General features: G+C 39.4%; 1 protein-coding gene across 6 annotated transcripts in view; it reads left to right on the top strand.

The window, feature by feature from the left end:
- The window catches only part of poc1b (POC1 centriolar protein B), a 46116-nt gene that overhangs the window by 17640 nt on the left and 14171 nt on the right, over nucleotides 1–14305 (top strand). The gene's annotated exons all lie outside the window — the stretch shown is intronic.

Below are 14305 nucleotides of genomic sequence, written 5' to 3'. Positions count from 1 at the left end.
TGCCGGCTGGGCTTATTTCTGTACAGCTCATCCAGGCTCCCAGAAAAACAAGTTATTGATTTTCCTGAAAATTTTTTTATGTTTTCTTTTTTCCTCCCATTGAGAGGCATCTACCTGCAGACCTTGAGTGACTGGTGTGAAGGTTAGCTAAGACAACTATACTTTTAGTGGACTTTCAGTACATTCAGTACATTTAGGAATGGAATGCCATTTTTAGCTTGGTGGTGGGTTAAGAGTAGTTGTGTGCTCTAGGGAGTAGCACTAGCTAATTTTTCTCTTAATCTGTGTTCGAGCTGTTTGTGGAACAGCTCTTCTATAGATTATACTGCCAGGGCTAGTTATATGAAACCCCCAAATACATATTTTATGCTCAAGAATGTGCTTAAGCATTTGTCTTTGTGTGACTCTAAAAGTATCTGTACAATTGTTGTCTTTGCACACGTGTGTATATGCGTCACTCTGTATGTGTGAATCCTAAAACTAGTGTCTACACACCCATATGTGTGTCTGTGAAGGGAGGATTACTGGGAAAGGGCTAGGAAAACAAATCCATTTCCTGTGAGTTGAGAAAACCACTGGGTCAAGGTTTCTCGCCGGAGTTGCAGCTGTAACCCAACACTGCCTCAGTCCCAGGTTAAACCCCACCTCCTCTCGCTGCTACCCCCCTCCTGTTAAGCTCATAGTCCACCTGTTAGGAAGTCATTCATCTCTCTGTTCCCTGGAGAGGGATAACTGGATCCCCCACCTCTGGCCAGCCTCACTGATGGATGGCTTTAATGGGCTTTTATTGTCTGATGTATCCACTCTCTTCCTCTTTTTCCCCCCCAAATCTAATCTGCTCTCTTCATATCTCTTTACTCTATCTGCTCTGACTTACCTTTTAATTCATTTTCTCTGTTGTCTTTATCTTCCATTTCCGTTTCACATATGCAGCATTACAGTTTGACATGGTTCTGTTGCAGCAATAAATAGGACTTTAGTTTGTAGTTCAAAGATGGTCTTGGACCCATAGACCAATCAACAACCTCTCCTACAGTCTTTAGTCCCCTCAAAGCGTATATTTAAATTTTCAGAAACACTTTATTGATCCCCGAGGGGAAACTCTTTTGTTACAATTTTTCTGACTGCTATCCAATCACAAAAAGTTGAAGAGCAGAAATTCTTTGGTCACCTACAATACAAGCCACTATATAAAGAAGTGCTGGAATCAGGGGTGCCCTGAAAATAATCCAGAAACTACAGAATGAACCAGTGTTTGGAAGAAAATGACAATGACTGATTCCTCTCAGAGAATTACTCTCTAGTTCAGAGTTTGGAGGGGACAAGGGGTGAGATTTAGTGGTATGATTTGATTTCAATGTACTATTTAAAGGAACAGACTTCAATTGCATAGTAAAACCTCCAGAACTCCAAACTTCTTTCCCAAAGGTCTTCCAGGATCTGGGACCTCATTATGATAAATCCTCATTCATTACAGTGAGACCACTGCATTGGCACGAGTGGGTTGCTGTTGCAGAGGACTCCATCAGTAAAGATGATCCTAACTCGAATTTTGCTGTAGTGTAGTCCAACAACATCTGGCTACACACTGCGTTGGCCAGTCAAATACATAGAGCACACATTCCTGGGGAGACTTTATCATTGGCCGTGAACACAGCCTTACATTAACCCTGTAACTCAAACACTTGAATTTACAACATGTAGCTCAGCTTATGTATAATTTTTTAATATATCTTATATGAATTTGTTGAAGATTTAATACGGTAGCTGCACACAGCTTAAGATTATTAGACTCTTTGTTTTTGGACTTTGCTAATACCTTTTTGATCTTTTGAGAAGGTCTTGTCTTAATCAGATACAGACTTAGTCAGCAAAGAAATGCAGTTTTTATGCCAAAAGCTGTAATTATGGTCTCCATACAACATTTTCATATTGTTAGATTTAGAGTACTAATAGCTTTTTGTTGCATTATTATTGTTTCTTGTTTGATTGTTTGTCAAGGTTCTGATGAATGTTCTTGTTTAAAAAGTGTTTTGCGGTGGCCATGAGCCCGGTATGTGTGGGAACATGGGAAAGGTTAGGTCGCAATATAGTCTGAGAGGGGGATCAGGGCTAGCCTTGAGCTTGCATTGTCTTACAGTGGGACAATTAGCAATTAGCAGTGGGGTTATTCTGAATGGTAAATTAGTTTCCCACAGGTGCTTTGCAGTCCTTTTGGTATTAGCTTAAGTGCTAAAGCTGATTAGCAGGCATTTGTGTGGCAGTGCAGCTCAGTCTAATCTCCCTTATGGACACCTGCCTGTTTTGGCAGTTTCCTGTGAGAGCCACTGCCTTTTGAAATGGTAGGTTTCATTTTTGTATGAAGATGTTGCTGGTTTTATTGCAGTTAGTTCTTAATAGCTTCTTTAGTGACATAGTTCATATTCAGAGCCATTCTGATGTTTTTGGGCTCTCTTTTTGTACTTTTATGCTCTACCTTTGAGTATTCACAGCAGATGAACTTCAAAGTTCAACTTAAAATTTACAGAAACACTTTACCCTTCTACCTTTGTTCAGCTTTGTTGTCCTTGTTTTTAGCTGTATGTCTATTTCTGTCTTCCTGTAAATTGTTCTGTACATAAGTACATTGAAAGCTTAATACTGGCGTCAAATTCCTTGTATGTCTACACATTAAGGTGATTCTGATTCAAAGTACAGGATTTTCCGTGACATTTTCAATCACCACATCTGCTGTTTGTCCATCCTCTCTGTCACTTCTTCTTTCCCTCTGAGTTGTTTACCTGTCCAGTAATCTCCAGGTTGGCTTTCTCAGAGATAAAAGGATATGTGTCATGCTTACGGTTGGATATGTGCCAAGATTACATGGAAAGATTAACCTCCTGCTGTCCTACATACACCTGAGCGCTCCATATGGCAACACATTTCTTCCTTAAATAGAAATCCTGATTGTTTTTTAGTTCACTTTTAGTTTAAATTATAAAATGAAATAATTGCATGGGGGTTGGGAAAATTTTAAGAGAGCACCAAAAATTCTACAGGTGATAAAACAATTCTCATCTCAAAAGACACAAAGATAAAGGTAAAACATCTTTAAAAAAATGTAGCTTCTTTATGCTACGTTACTTCACTTTCTTAGGTATTTCTCTGTATTACTCATTCCACCCATGTTTATTGTTCTTGGTCTCGACACAGTTGTTTAGGTATTAACTCTGTCTACCTGCACAGCATTATGTAACCGCCATTCAGAAGAACAGTACAACTTGTGAATGGTCTGTGTTATAGTTGGCTGCTTGTTACTACAGTATTGCTTGACAGTTCACACATGAATGTAATGTTGTTGGGAAAAATGTTTATACATTAATGAAAAAAGCTTAAATTGTCAGTTCGTAGACTTTGTAGAAGGATTGCACTTTTGTTTTTCCCATTTGAGTGGAATTTAATCAACCAGAAATAGAAGGCCCTCATAGCAAGGGTTGGCTATTGAGTAGGCATGGTACAATATGAAAATTTCATGTCACAATTATCCTTGCCAAAATAATTACGATTCACAATATTATCCCGATAATCAAAATATGCTTAAATCACTAAAACACAATGGAATCACTTTACTTTACATTTTGTTAAGAAACATTTTTATTGCATCACAGATAGGACACACATCTCTTTTAGTGAGCATCTTTTTTAGTAAAAAACAAACAATCAGACAATCTTAAATAAGGTAATCATAAGGTCCCCCTGCATAAATACAGGATAAATAAATAATAAAAAAATAGCAGTTAACATTGTGTGGGTCTGATCTTTCTTACATGATAATTCCTGTATTATTTTTTTTAAATCAGGCTCTATTTTTCACTTCTCTACCATGATGTCAAATGGTACAATTTCAACAATTGCATCAGTATATATAATTTACCCCTGACTGGTTTTTGATCTCAACATGTATTGGTTTCTCTTCTTCTACAAAAATTCACTTCACGTTCAAGAATGTGTACCAGGAATCAATAAAAACAGATTATGGTAAGGACTATCAGAGTTGAAATCAGGCTCTATAAAAAAAGAGTAGTAGAGTCAAAATATTATTCCTGGCGTTACATGGGTAGTATAAGTGAACAAAGATGACATCTCAGATGAAATAATAATTTGCATCATCTTTATAGCAATAATATATAACTAAAGATTAACATTGCTTCTCGAAGTGCATCTACGTATGAAATCCTCAAATTAATTCCTTCAGTTGCACACCATTAACATTGAACTATGAACAAGCTGTGACAGAATGCTGTTTTAAAAAGAGCCTATTATATAGAAATGAACTGAATAAATGGAACAAACTCAGCATAAACGTCCTGACCCACCACATTTCTCTTTGTGAATATGTCCACATGCCACCTTTGTGCCACAAATCCCCTTGTGACCAGCTATATTTGAACACTTAAGTGAGCCTAATGAAAGGAAGTCACCCATTTATTTCTCTCTCCACAGTTAGTTATTCTTAGAAAGTCCCTTTGCTGCTCTGATGAATCAGTTGCACCACTTCAAAGGCCTTGGTCTGAACTGACAGCCATGGCCCTTGTCAAGAAACATCCAGTAATCTTGTGTCACACAACAGGAGCTATGTTTGAAATGGCTCATGTTAGGGCAATTGACAAAGGGTCTGGTCAACAAGTGACACATTGATGTCTCTGAATTTGGCATGGCTCAATTGGATTAGGTGTCAGGAATCCAATACTCTACATTTTTCCCTTGAATTCATATGGTGTCATACTGTATGTTCTTATTAAAACTGTCAAAGTGTGTTGACTACTTCAGCATATTGTCTGTGAAGAGCAGCATTTGGTAGACATTTAGTTCCCATTCAGTAAAGAGTTTAGCAGATAGTGACATTAGCATGCTGCTTTACCTTTTTATTATTTGCATGAAGGCATCCATAATTTTAAGGTTTTTTTTTTTGCAATAGTTGCTGTCTTAAGGAGTGTTCAGACTGAACAAACAAGCAAATCCTAGAGGTAGTGCAATTGCAACACACGTGGGTTTGCTGTAGGTGGTGCAAATGTGCCCATGTAATTTGAAAAACTTTCAAGTTGAGAAGAAAATTTGGGCTCATTGTGAAGCTGTGTGACTCTGCATCATTAACTAAACAGGTTTCTCCTCCCTTCATCTTTGTTCTTCTTTTCACACCCTCACACAAAGACAGTCCACCAGTCAAATTTGCATGACTGAAGCGAGGCGAAAAGTCACTTCGTGTTCAAAATGCTAAGGTCTAAATGCACCTTTGGAGAACTTGGGTTGGGATGGGAATGACTGGTGATTTGGGGCTATATACAAGAGATAGGCCTTTATCCAAAATTTGCACCCAGAATGAAATTAGCAGGTAGGGATTCTGATGTCTTGCATAAGGATACTTTGACAGAACCACCTGAAAGCTCAAGCAAGTGACCTTCCAGTTATAATATGGTTTCCCAAACCAGTAATCTTACTGCTGCTGCTCCTAGAGTACACACTCCATTTATTCTTTGTTCCCTGTCTTCATCTTTGTTGTTCTTTTCATACCTCTCTTCTCCCAAACCCTCTCTCCTACTGTCTATGGTCTGAAGCAGTAGGACTTGATGATGGACCACATTTCCTCTGTTCCTACCACTCATTGTAGAGTACAATAGCCTTGGTGTTTGGAAGTGCCCAGGAGGAAACACAGTCTGTTGATCCACCTGTTTCAGGACAGAGTTTGCTTGAAAGTTTGCCTTGTTTGACGTTAACGCCTGGCTCTTGCGGAGGTGGTACAATAAAAATGACAAGAAGGGCTCCACTGTTTAAATTGTTTTCCTTGTCTCAGATTTTTTCTCTGGTTCTCAGAACTTTGCCCAGTAGGACCTCTCCTACCTCTGGAGTCTTTCCCCTCCTCTGCAAAGTCTTCTTTAAAGCTGTAGTATGCATTTCTCTCTCCTTAAAATAACAAATGAATACAATATATCATAGATTACTGGTCTGTATGTTAGCTTTGTTTGTCACCCAAAAATGTGTGAATGTAACGCTTTACATTCACTGAGCGTTGCTGCAGAAATGGACTGTGTGTCTAGTTTGACTGTGTGGAGCAGATGAGGAGCATGCATGTGATGGATTGTCCTCTGGTAGTTAGTCAAAGCTACTTCAGAAGGAAAGGACTAAGATAACCTGGAAATAACTTCCGTAGTAATAACCGTTGTAGTCCTGCAATTTACCATTTTGGTAAAAGTCAAGAACAGGCATAGTATTATATTTAGAGTTAAATACATTTTTAGTGTTTAAAGTGAAAGCTTTATTTAGTTTTATTTTGTGATTATTGAACCAACTGTTCCTACATTACTTCTACTCTACAAGTATTTTTGGACTGGCTAGTTCTATTAGCATACTTTAGACACCTCAAAGGAGCAATTTGGCCTGCAAATAATGTAATTTTGAAAGTGCCAAGACTGAGATTTGCACAAAACCCCAGCAAACCCTGAGAACCTGGAAACCCTCTTGTTCAGGCCTTGAAGGCAGAAATGAATGAGATATATATATTATAGCAATACACACAGAATCTGATGTAACCATCCCTTCTGCTGTTTCGACTGAACGCCTGCATAGAAACCTTGCTTTGATGTTGAGAGGAGGTGGGTGAGCGCAGGAATGTCACTGGGGTTACCAAAAAAAACACCTCCTCTGCCAGTTTATCTCATCACATCTCCAGAAATTCAAAAAGTAGAATCCTCTTCCTCAGAAGCACCCACCTCCACCACCCACTTCCAGCTTTGCTTGGCTCTGAGCTCACCGATACAATTGTCTACACAACCCTGACACTGCCTCTAATTTTGACTGATTAATACATAACTCACCTCATGGTTAGTTTTGAGTGATATTTCAGTGTATTTTCAATTCCCGAGTCTTAGTCTGGATGGTTGCAATGCTCTGCTTAGAGAAATGGGTCGAACATGGCTTTAATTTAATCAGCTTTGGGCACAACACTAAATTGCTAATCTCTTTGTTTTTGGCAGTCTTGTAAAGCACATAGTATGCAGGCTTACTAGTTTGCAGACAGGATTTACTTTAAAACTACAGATGAATTTATCAGGAATAAATCCTTAAATGTTGTTAAACATCTCAGAGGAGGAACTTTATTTAAACTGAGATCTGCCTTTTAAAGGTGTGCAAGAATTGATTTTAGGTCACATTGTGCCTGATTTGTCACAAACGTAGTGCTCATTACACATATTAATATAACTCCTCCAAAAACATGCATAGAATTTTTTTTACTTTGGTCCTGTACTTATGTTTGTATTTTCAGTGTGTCCATTGCAGTTTCTGCGAATACTTGCTTACATGCGCACACACACACACACACACACACACACACACACTCTAATGGTACTTCCTGTTCTCAGGAAATCTATCATGGTCCTCATGCATCCCATCGTTTGATGAGTAAAGTTTTAGCAACAGATGTCAGCCTAATTTAGCTCTTCCAGCTGAGGTTTAATCTGACCCCTCTACGCTGCCACCAGAGTCGGATGCTCAAGAGAATGAGGCTCAAAATGAGAAGAACAAACAAAATATCAAGAGCTTCTTTCAGACATTGTAATAGTCTACCATCTATCTAAACAATCCAATTCTTTAAGATGTTTAAAAAAGGACCCCCATGTATTTACAGAGTTGCTCTATCAATCTGCCTACTTAGGACATGATAATGCTTCTGTAACATTTTCTGTATGTCTCTTACCAGTGTCAGGAAAGGCAAGTACAAGATTACAATGCTCTAATGTGGGAAAACCAATGGTAACCAATCATGATAGGTGAGGAAGTGGCACTTTATGTGCTGCATTTTGATCGCTTTGAACGTTTTTGAGTTTAGGTTTGACCCTGACCCAACTATACCACTTGTAGAAATACCTGAAAGTTGGTCTGATGATGAAATTAGAAAACTGCTCTGCCTCCAGACCAAGGATGAGATAACAAAACAGCAAGTGTCATGTTGCAGTAAACAAGTTCCTGTGTTGCTTAAGCTCATGTGTCAAATGTCAAAAATTACATGAGCATTGCGACTTCATTCATAGTGGGAGACATCATGAAACTTGGAACATATGTGAAATCCAAAAAGCAATTACTTCTAGATAGATGAGCCCAAAGTTACAGATTTCATGTCTGAAAAGGCCTAAAGCCATACAAGACAGTGGAGAGCCACTCAGATGTTTACTATATGTACATATATGCTTTTCATATTGTGTTTACCTTAGCACACATTCTCCGGATATGCAAATACAGTTTTGCTGTACGTTCTATTTCTAATGATAGAATAATTTCTAATAGGAGCACAGCTGCGAAGATGCACACATGCACATATACAGATGGAAAGATGTGGACACACATGGACAGATAAGTCTGCTGAGAGGCAGCTTGGTGCCACAGGACCCATGATGACAGACCACAAAGCCCACCTGTGTCTGCCAGAGCCTGGGGCAGCTCTCGCTGCTCCCTCCTGCCTGTACTGTGAAGGGCAGAGGCACAGCATGACCTCTAACCCCCCCACTGCTCTAGCTGCCAATCAAGCAGCCCAGTAACCTGTTTGAAAAAGTGAATGATGGCAGTGCTAGCTGCTTCGTCTGTGAGGGCTTCTCTAACCCAATCAGCTGGCCTTTTTGTCATTCATTTAGCCACCTGCTATCAGTGTTTCCCGCAGGTTGGCATTTTGAAGGGGGGCTGGAGAGTGTTAGAGTTGTCTGTGGATCGTTGTTGACATTTCAGTTAGCAAGCCCAATATGTCATTTTCAGTGATGATAGACAAAGAAAGCTTTAACTGAATTGCCGCATCATTAACTATTACACTCTCATCTAGTGCCGCTTACTAGTGAAGTGGAACAGACTCTCAATTAAAACGAGGATACTTTCTCAACATAGCATTTACACAAATGCTTGTGTGGGCAGGGTGGTTAATTTAATTTGTCAAAATGATTGCAGAGCCTAGTTCACTAGTGCCCAGTGCTTTGTAACCTGTAATTGGTCAATAATGTCATGTTGGTTGTTGACTGGATATTTTCTATTCACTATACAACATTTAGTGGAAGTCATGGCTGCTCTCACTGTGACTCGTAATCTCCTTCATATGGTGTGGAAGAACAGATAAATTAGGCCTCTAATTTCATAAAACTGAGTGCACGAGCATTTGCTAATGCAAACTTGTGTGGCAAGCATGTGTGACAAAATAATTTTGGTTTCCAGTGGCGCAACCCTGTTGCAGAATGGCACAAACTGAAAAGGGGGCTGAGTGAACACATGAAAACATCAGAGGAACGCCATAGCAGCAGGTGGAGTTGATTGGTGGAGTCAGGTTGGGTAATGCCAATGCTAAATCACATCAGCTCCTCTTGTTCCCTTTAGAAGCAGCAAACTGTTAATGGGTTGGGAAGAGAGTCTGGGCCGACTTCTCTGGAGTTTTTCTCAATGTCTCAAAACACAAATATACGTCAACCAACAGTTTAATACAGCACAAAAATATCATTTCAAGGCCAGCCTGCGTATGTTCTTGAGTTTTACTTTTCAGGACATCACAATATTCATATCCATAGCCAGTAAGTATATATTTGGTGATTTTATGCTCAGAAGACATCTAGATGTCTGGGTTAAAACTGGGCTGAATTTGGTAAAAGTTTTTAGATGTCAAGGTTGCATATAACCATTGTTTTAACAGCATTTTAGTTACTATATTTCAACATGTAGTTAGGACTTGCTTCACATAATCATGCTATATTTCCTTTATACGTCAAGTTCGCTTTTACTAAAGAGAACGGCCCCTGCCTTAATGGGAAATATGTATGTTGTATGTGGCTGTCTGTTATTGTTGAAAGCCATCAGTGTGACTATACTTTACAGAGCTGTGCTAGTGCACTCACCTCCATGTTTTGGCTTGTTCATTCTATGTATCTGCTTCCCCTGAATGATTATGTTGGCATTTAAGAGTTACATTTGTTTGTTACATACTTTGTGTATGTTCATGCTCACTCATCCAAACAGGTACAACACCTATAAGTGTTTTCCCCATTTCAATCATTTAAATTCTCTCATTGTATCCGCACAATACTTACACTTGAGCGAGGTCAATGAACCTTGAAGTTTCTTCCCTTGAATTAAGTCTCCTGCCGTCTTATTTCATTGCCATGGATTTTGATTTTAGCCAGCATGTGTATGTGTGGGTGGGAATGTCCATTAAAATGTGAATAATGTGGGTAAATCATACTAAGGGGCTTTAAAATGGGCTAATCCCATGCAAAGCCACAATGACGCTCATTCACTTCGTCACTGTGAAAGGATTCGCCTCCACTTGAGACTTTGGTGGGAAAGAAACCGAAGAAAAACCTCGTGTAGTGATATGAGTTACTGAACTTCTCAGCGAAAGCCTCATTTCCTCTTTAACAAGAGACTTTTCTTAGGAACCTCTGCTGTGTGATGTCAATCCATTTAGAGCTTATTTAAAAGAATGCTATACCAGTGTTTCCCACAGGTTGAGAATTTACTTGTGGTGGTGGGTGGCGTGGCCTGCATGTGACGGTGCAGCGTGTGACAGGCGGGTTCAGTAATAAACTAGTCAAACAAAGGTTCATGAATAACTCAGAGAGACCTAACGTTAGCTGTTGTGTTAGCTAGCTAGCTAACGTATCGATACATCACTTTGCAGAGTGTTCAGTTCGGTGTCGAGGCTAACATTACTAGCTAGCCAGTCCAACTGCCCTCGTAAGTTAAAATAAGATGATAACACGTTAAATATGTCAAGGCATTCTTTTTTAGGCATCCAATACTAGGGGTGTAACGTTTACTGTACACAAAATTCACAGTTCGGTATTTATCTTGGTTTTGGGGTCACAGTTCAGGATGTTTGCAGTATAGCAGGGAAACAAAAAAATGCAGAAAATAATATTTTTGTCATTTATTTTGAAAAATATAAACATTCAACAGTTGCTCATTTGCCATTATTCTTACTGTAACTGTTAATACACTCAAATATTGGCATATTGTCAATAAGAAAAAATAAATAACACAAATGTCAGTAATGCTCCATTGTAAGACTGACCTGTTGATAATTCCTAAACAACTGCAGCTTGCGCTTGTTTATATGGGGCAGGCACAACGGACTGACTAAAAATGTACACGTGAAGGCACATTGTAGCAGGGCTCAAGTGCTTTGACCATATGCTTAAATTCTGTATTCTCTACGACCGGGTATGGTTGCATATCTGCTGTGATAAATACTCTTATAACATTAGTTATTACTTTGGCATGGTCTGAATCTGCAGTGAGAGGCAGCCTGAACGCTGTGGGTAGTTAATCGACACATTCGGGGGATGCTGTCGTAAATTACACATTTTAATTGTTTCCACAGTGCCATAACATATTGTTCACAATAATACCGGTGTAATATTTAATATGATAAAAATAAATTCTATCATGATAATGGCAACATTCCGACTTATTGACGTAATGGCTGTTGCACAGCAACAACAAGCATTGCTGAAAGCGAAAGTAACATTGCTACCGGCTCCACGGTGGTGGAGGAGTTGGTTCCAAAAAGGGGAACTACTTCAGTAGTGGAAGTGGTTTGGTTTCAAAAGATCAAGCAGTGTGTTTCCCACACATAGACTTTACTTAGTCGGGCCGCCCAACTAGTGGACGATCTCCCCTTGCGCTACCCCTCCTGTGTGGTCTACTGATAATCGCACATGCTCTGCAGAGAAACACAGAGAGAGAGTCTCCTTCTTACGCTGTTGTTTAATAAAAGCTTGAAAGTGCACCTGTTGGTGCCGATGTCATTCGTTACCATGTTGGTTTTGATCGTTTCAATAGGCTACATCATTGACAACAAGCATCCTCCACATGCGGCTCACCTGGTGTTGTGAAAACAGAATTGCGGGTGAAAAAGACCAAAACGTGAGTTGTGTTTTTTGGGTGACTTTATTAAACATACATAATTTCTGTTCCGTGCGTGCGAATAGTCGTGATAAATTAACTATTTTGAGGCTGAAGGTCAGCTGGTCTTTGTGGATTATGAAATGACGATTGCGTGACTTGATTGAAAAAAAAAATTGGAATTCTGATTTTATCTACCTGGGCGGGTCTTAATCTACCTTGGCGGACTGCCCAAGTAGAGCCTATGTATGGGAAACACTGTATACTAAAGCTCTAGGTGTAAATCATCAACACTGTCACTGTTCAGATTGGATAAATACAAAAGGGGTTCCCTGTGTTTGTCCTTTACTTTACTAGTTACATTTCATAAGACAGTTAAACCACTCAGACTTAGTTTTGGTTTTTCATGAACAGAACCTGAAAGATAGTGGTGCCTTTGACACATCAAGACACCACAAAACTCAGTTTGCTACCCCAACATGAGGAATATAAAAAGTTTGCAGCACCATAAAGATGGCAAGAAGCTTGAAAGAACCATGAAACTTGAAACTCAACTTAGAGTGTAATGTAATGAATCATAGCACACAAGGATTTTGCAACTTTCTAAATATGATTTCACTTTGTTGCGATGACAATGACCAAACAACAGACATTAATCACAAACACTGTCTTCCCATTTTTGTGTCTGGGCTGCTTAGTCAGAGGATTAGCATAGGGTTATTGTAGGGCGTACCCATAGATACAGGGAATCAGATAACATAAAGAGCTGCCACTTGGCATGTAACAGAGAGAAAAGTGGAAGTATAAACAGGAAGTATACTGTAGTAGAAGAGAGAGGGAGAAAAAATGAGGGAGTGATGAAACAAGAGGAACCAGAGTTGCTGACTGATTCATAGGATGTACAAAAAAGAAAGAAGAGCCAAAGAAAGAAAGGAACAGAAAGTTACAGCAAAGGGGGGAAAAAATAACCCTGTTCTCCGGTGTCTGGGTTGATGACCTAAACTGTTGGTCTTCATTTGCTTTTTTTGAATGTGTGTACCTGAAGTAACCCTGACCCTGACCTCTGACCTCCCTGGGGAGCAGTTACAAGAACAAAGAGCATTTCCCCTTTCAAAATAATGACGTAGTCACAGAATATTACAATAGTAAGTAAGAGCTAAAGAGAAGCAGAAATTATTTCTTTATTACTTAGTGACCTTTTGTAAGAGGCTAGAGAAGGACATTGGGCTGTCATTGAGCATCTGTAGCTGACCAGCAGCTGTAGTTTTTTGCATCGTGTCCAGCACTGTTGGCACTTTTCGGCCCTTATTGATGGCTTTTTGTTCAGTTGAGCATGCTAAATTGCTGTTGGACTCAACTGGTTGTAGTTTCCTGAATATTGTTCCACCTAGCAAATCAGTGATTTCAACCACTTATACCCATTTCCACCGCAGAGACATTTCAAGGAACTGAGGACCCTTTTTAGGATGTCCGGAACCTTAGCTGCGTGTCCACCGGAGGAATCAGGGTCTAACTTAGTTCTTCTGCTACAGTTCCTGGTCCCCAAACAGTACTTCTGATGCCCCAGGAACTATCGAGTTTATTGTGCAGAGAACGTTGCTGACTGGTCAAACACAAGCCTCAGGCTGCTACAACTTGGGTGCAGCTTCATTCACACCAAAGCAAGCGCTGGATGTCACTTGTACCTTGTAATGTTTATTGACATTAGTCAACAAGACAAAAGTTTTGTTGTCAGCTTCCTCACATCCTGTCTGTGAAAATTGCATGTCAAACAATGCCATTGTTGTTAAATTTGTTTTTAATCTAATTTACGTAATTTTCATAGTTCATCAGATACAGTGGAAACACATACAGGAATGCATAAAAGGGACTTTTAGTTCTTAATTAAGTTCCTGAGTTTACAGTAGTTCCTGTGGCTCCTTAATTGCTGGAACTGTTTTTCACCTCTACCTGATGCCAGTGCAACTGTACTTATGTCATTTATATTATTATATTCCGACTACGTAATGAGACTGTTTCATCAGATACACAGTACATTAAAATTGTAGATTAGTCTTTGTTTGCGATGGTGGCCCTTCAGGTTTTATTTTTAGCGTACAAACACAGACTATGAACTTGTTATTTCGTGTCATTCAGGCACACAACATTCAGTATGTAGTTGTCAGCTGGATGCTGGCTATAGTCCTGTCATTGTGTTTATGTACAACTTTTAAATGAAGATGGGATGTGACAAAAATGTTGGTCAGCCTATGCAGGGCTACTTCTTTGAGGTTAGTTTGGTATGTCAGGACTCTAATACAGGAGGATATGTGTTATAATTCGTGGAAGAGGCCTGGTACTAAATTTACAGCCAACAAACTGACATTTAATGAGCTGGTTTCACAGAGCATCCAGACTA

The sequence above is a fragment of the Siniperca chuatsi genome, linkage group LG4 (genome assembly GCF_020085105.1).
Source record: "Siniperca chuatsi isolate FFG_IHB_CAS linkage group LG4, ASM2008510v1, whole genome shotgun sequence".
NCBI lineage: Eukaryota > Metazoa > Chordata > Actinopteri > Centrarchiformes > Sinipercidae > Siniperca > Siniperca chuatsi.
The sequence above is the reverse complement of the archived record's forward strand: the minus strand, read 5'-3'. Positions and strand labels throughout refer to the sequence as shown.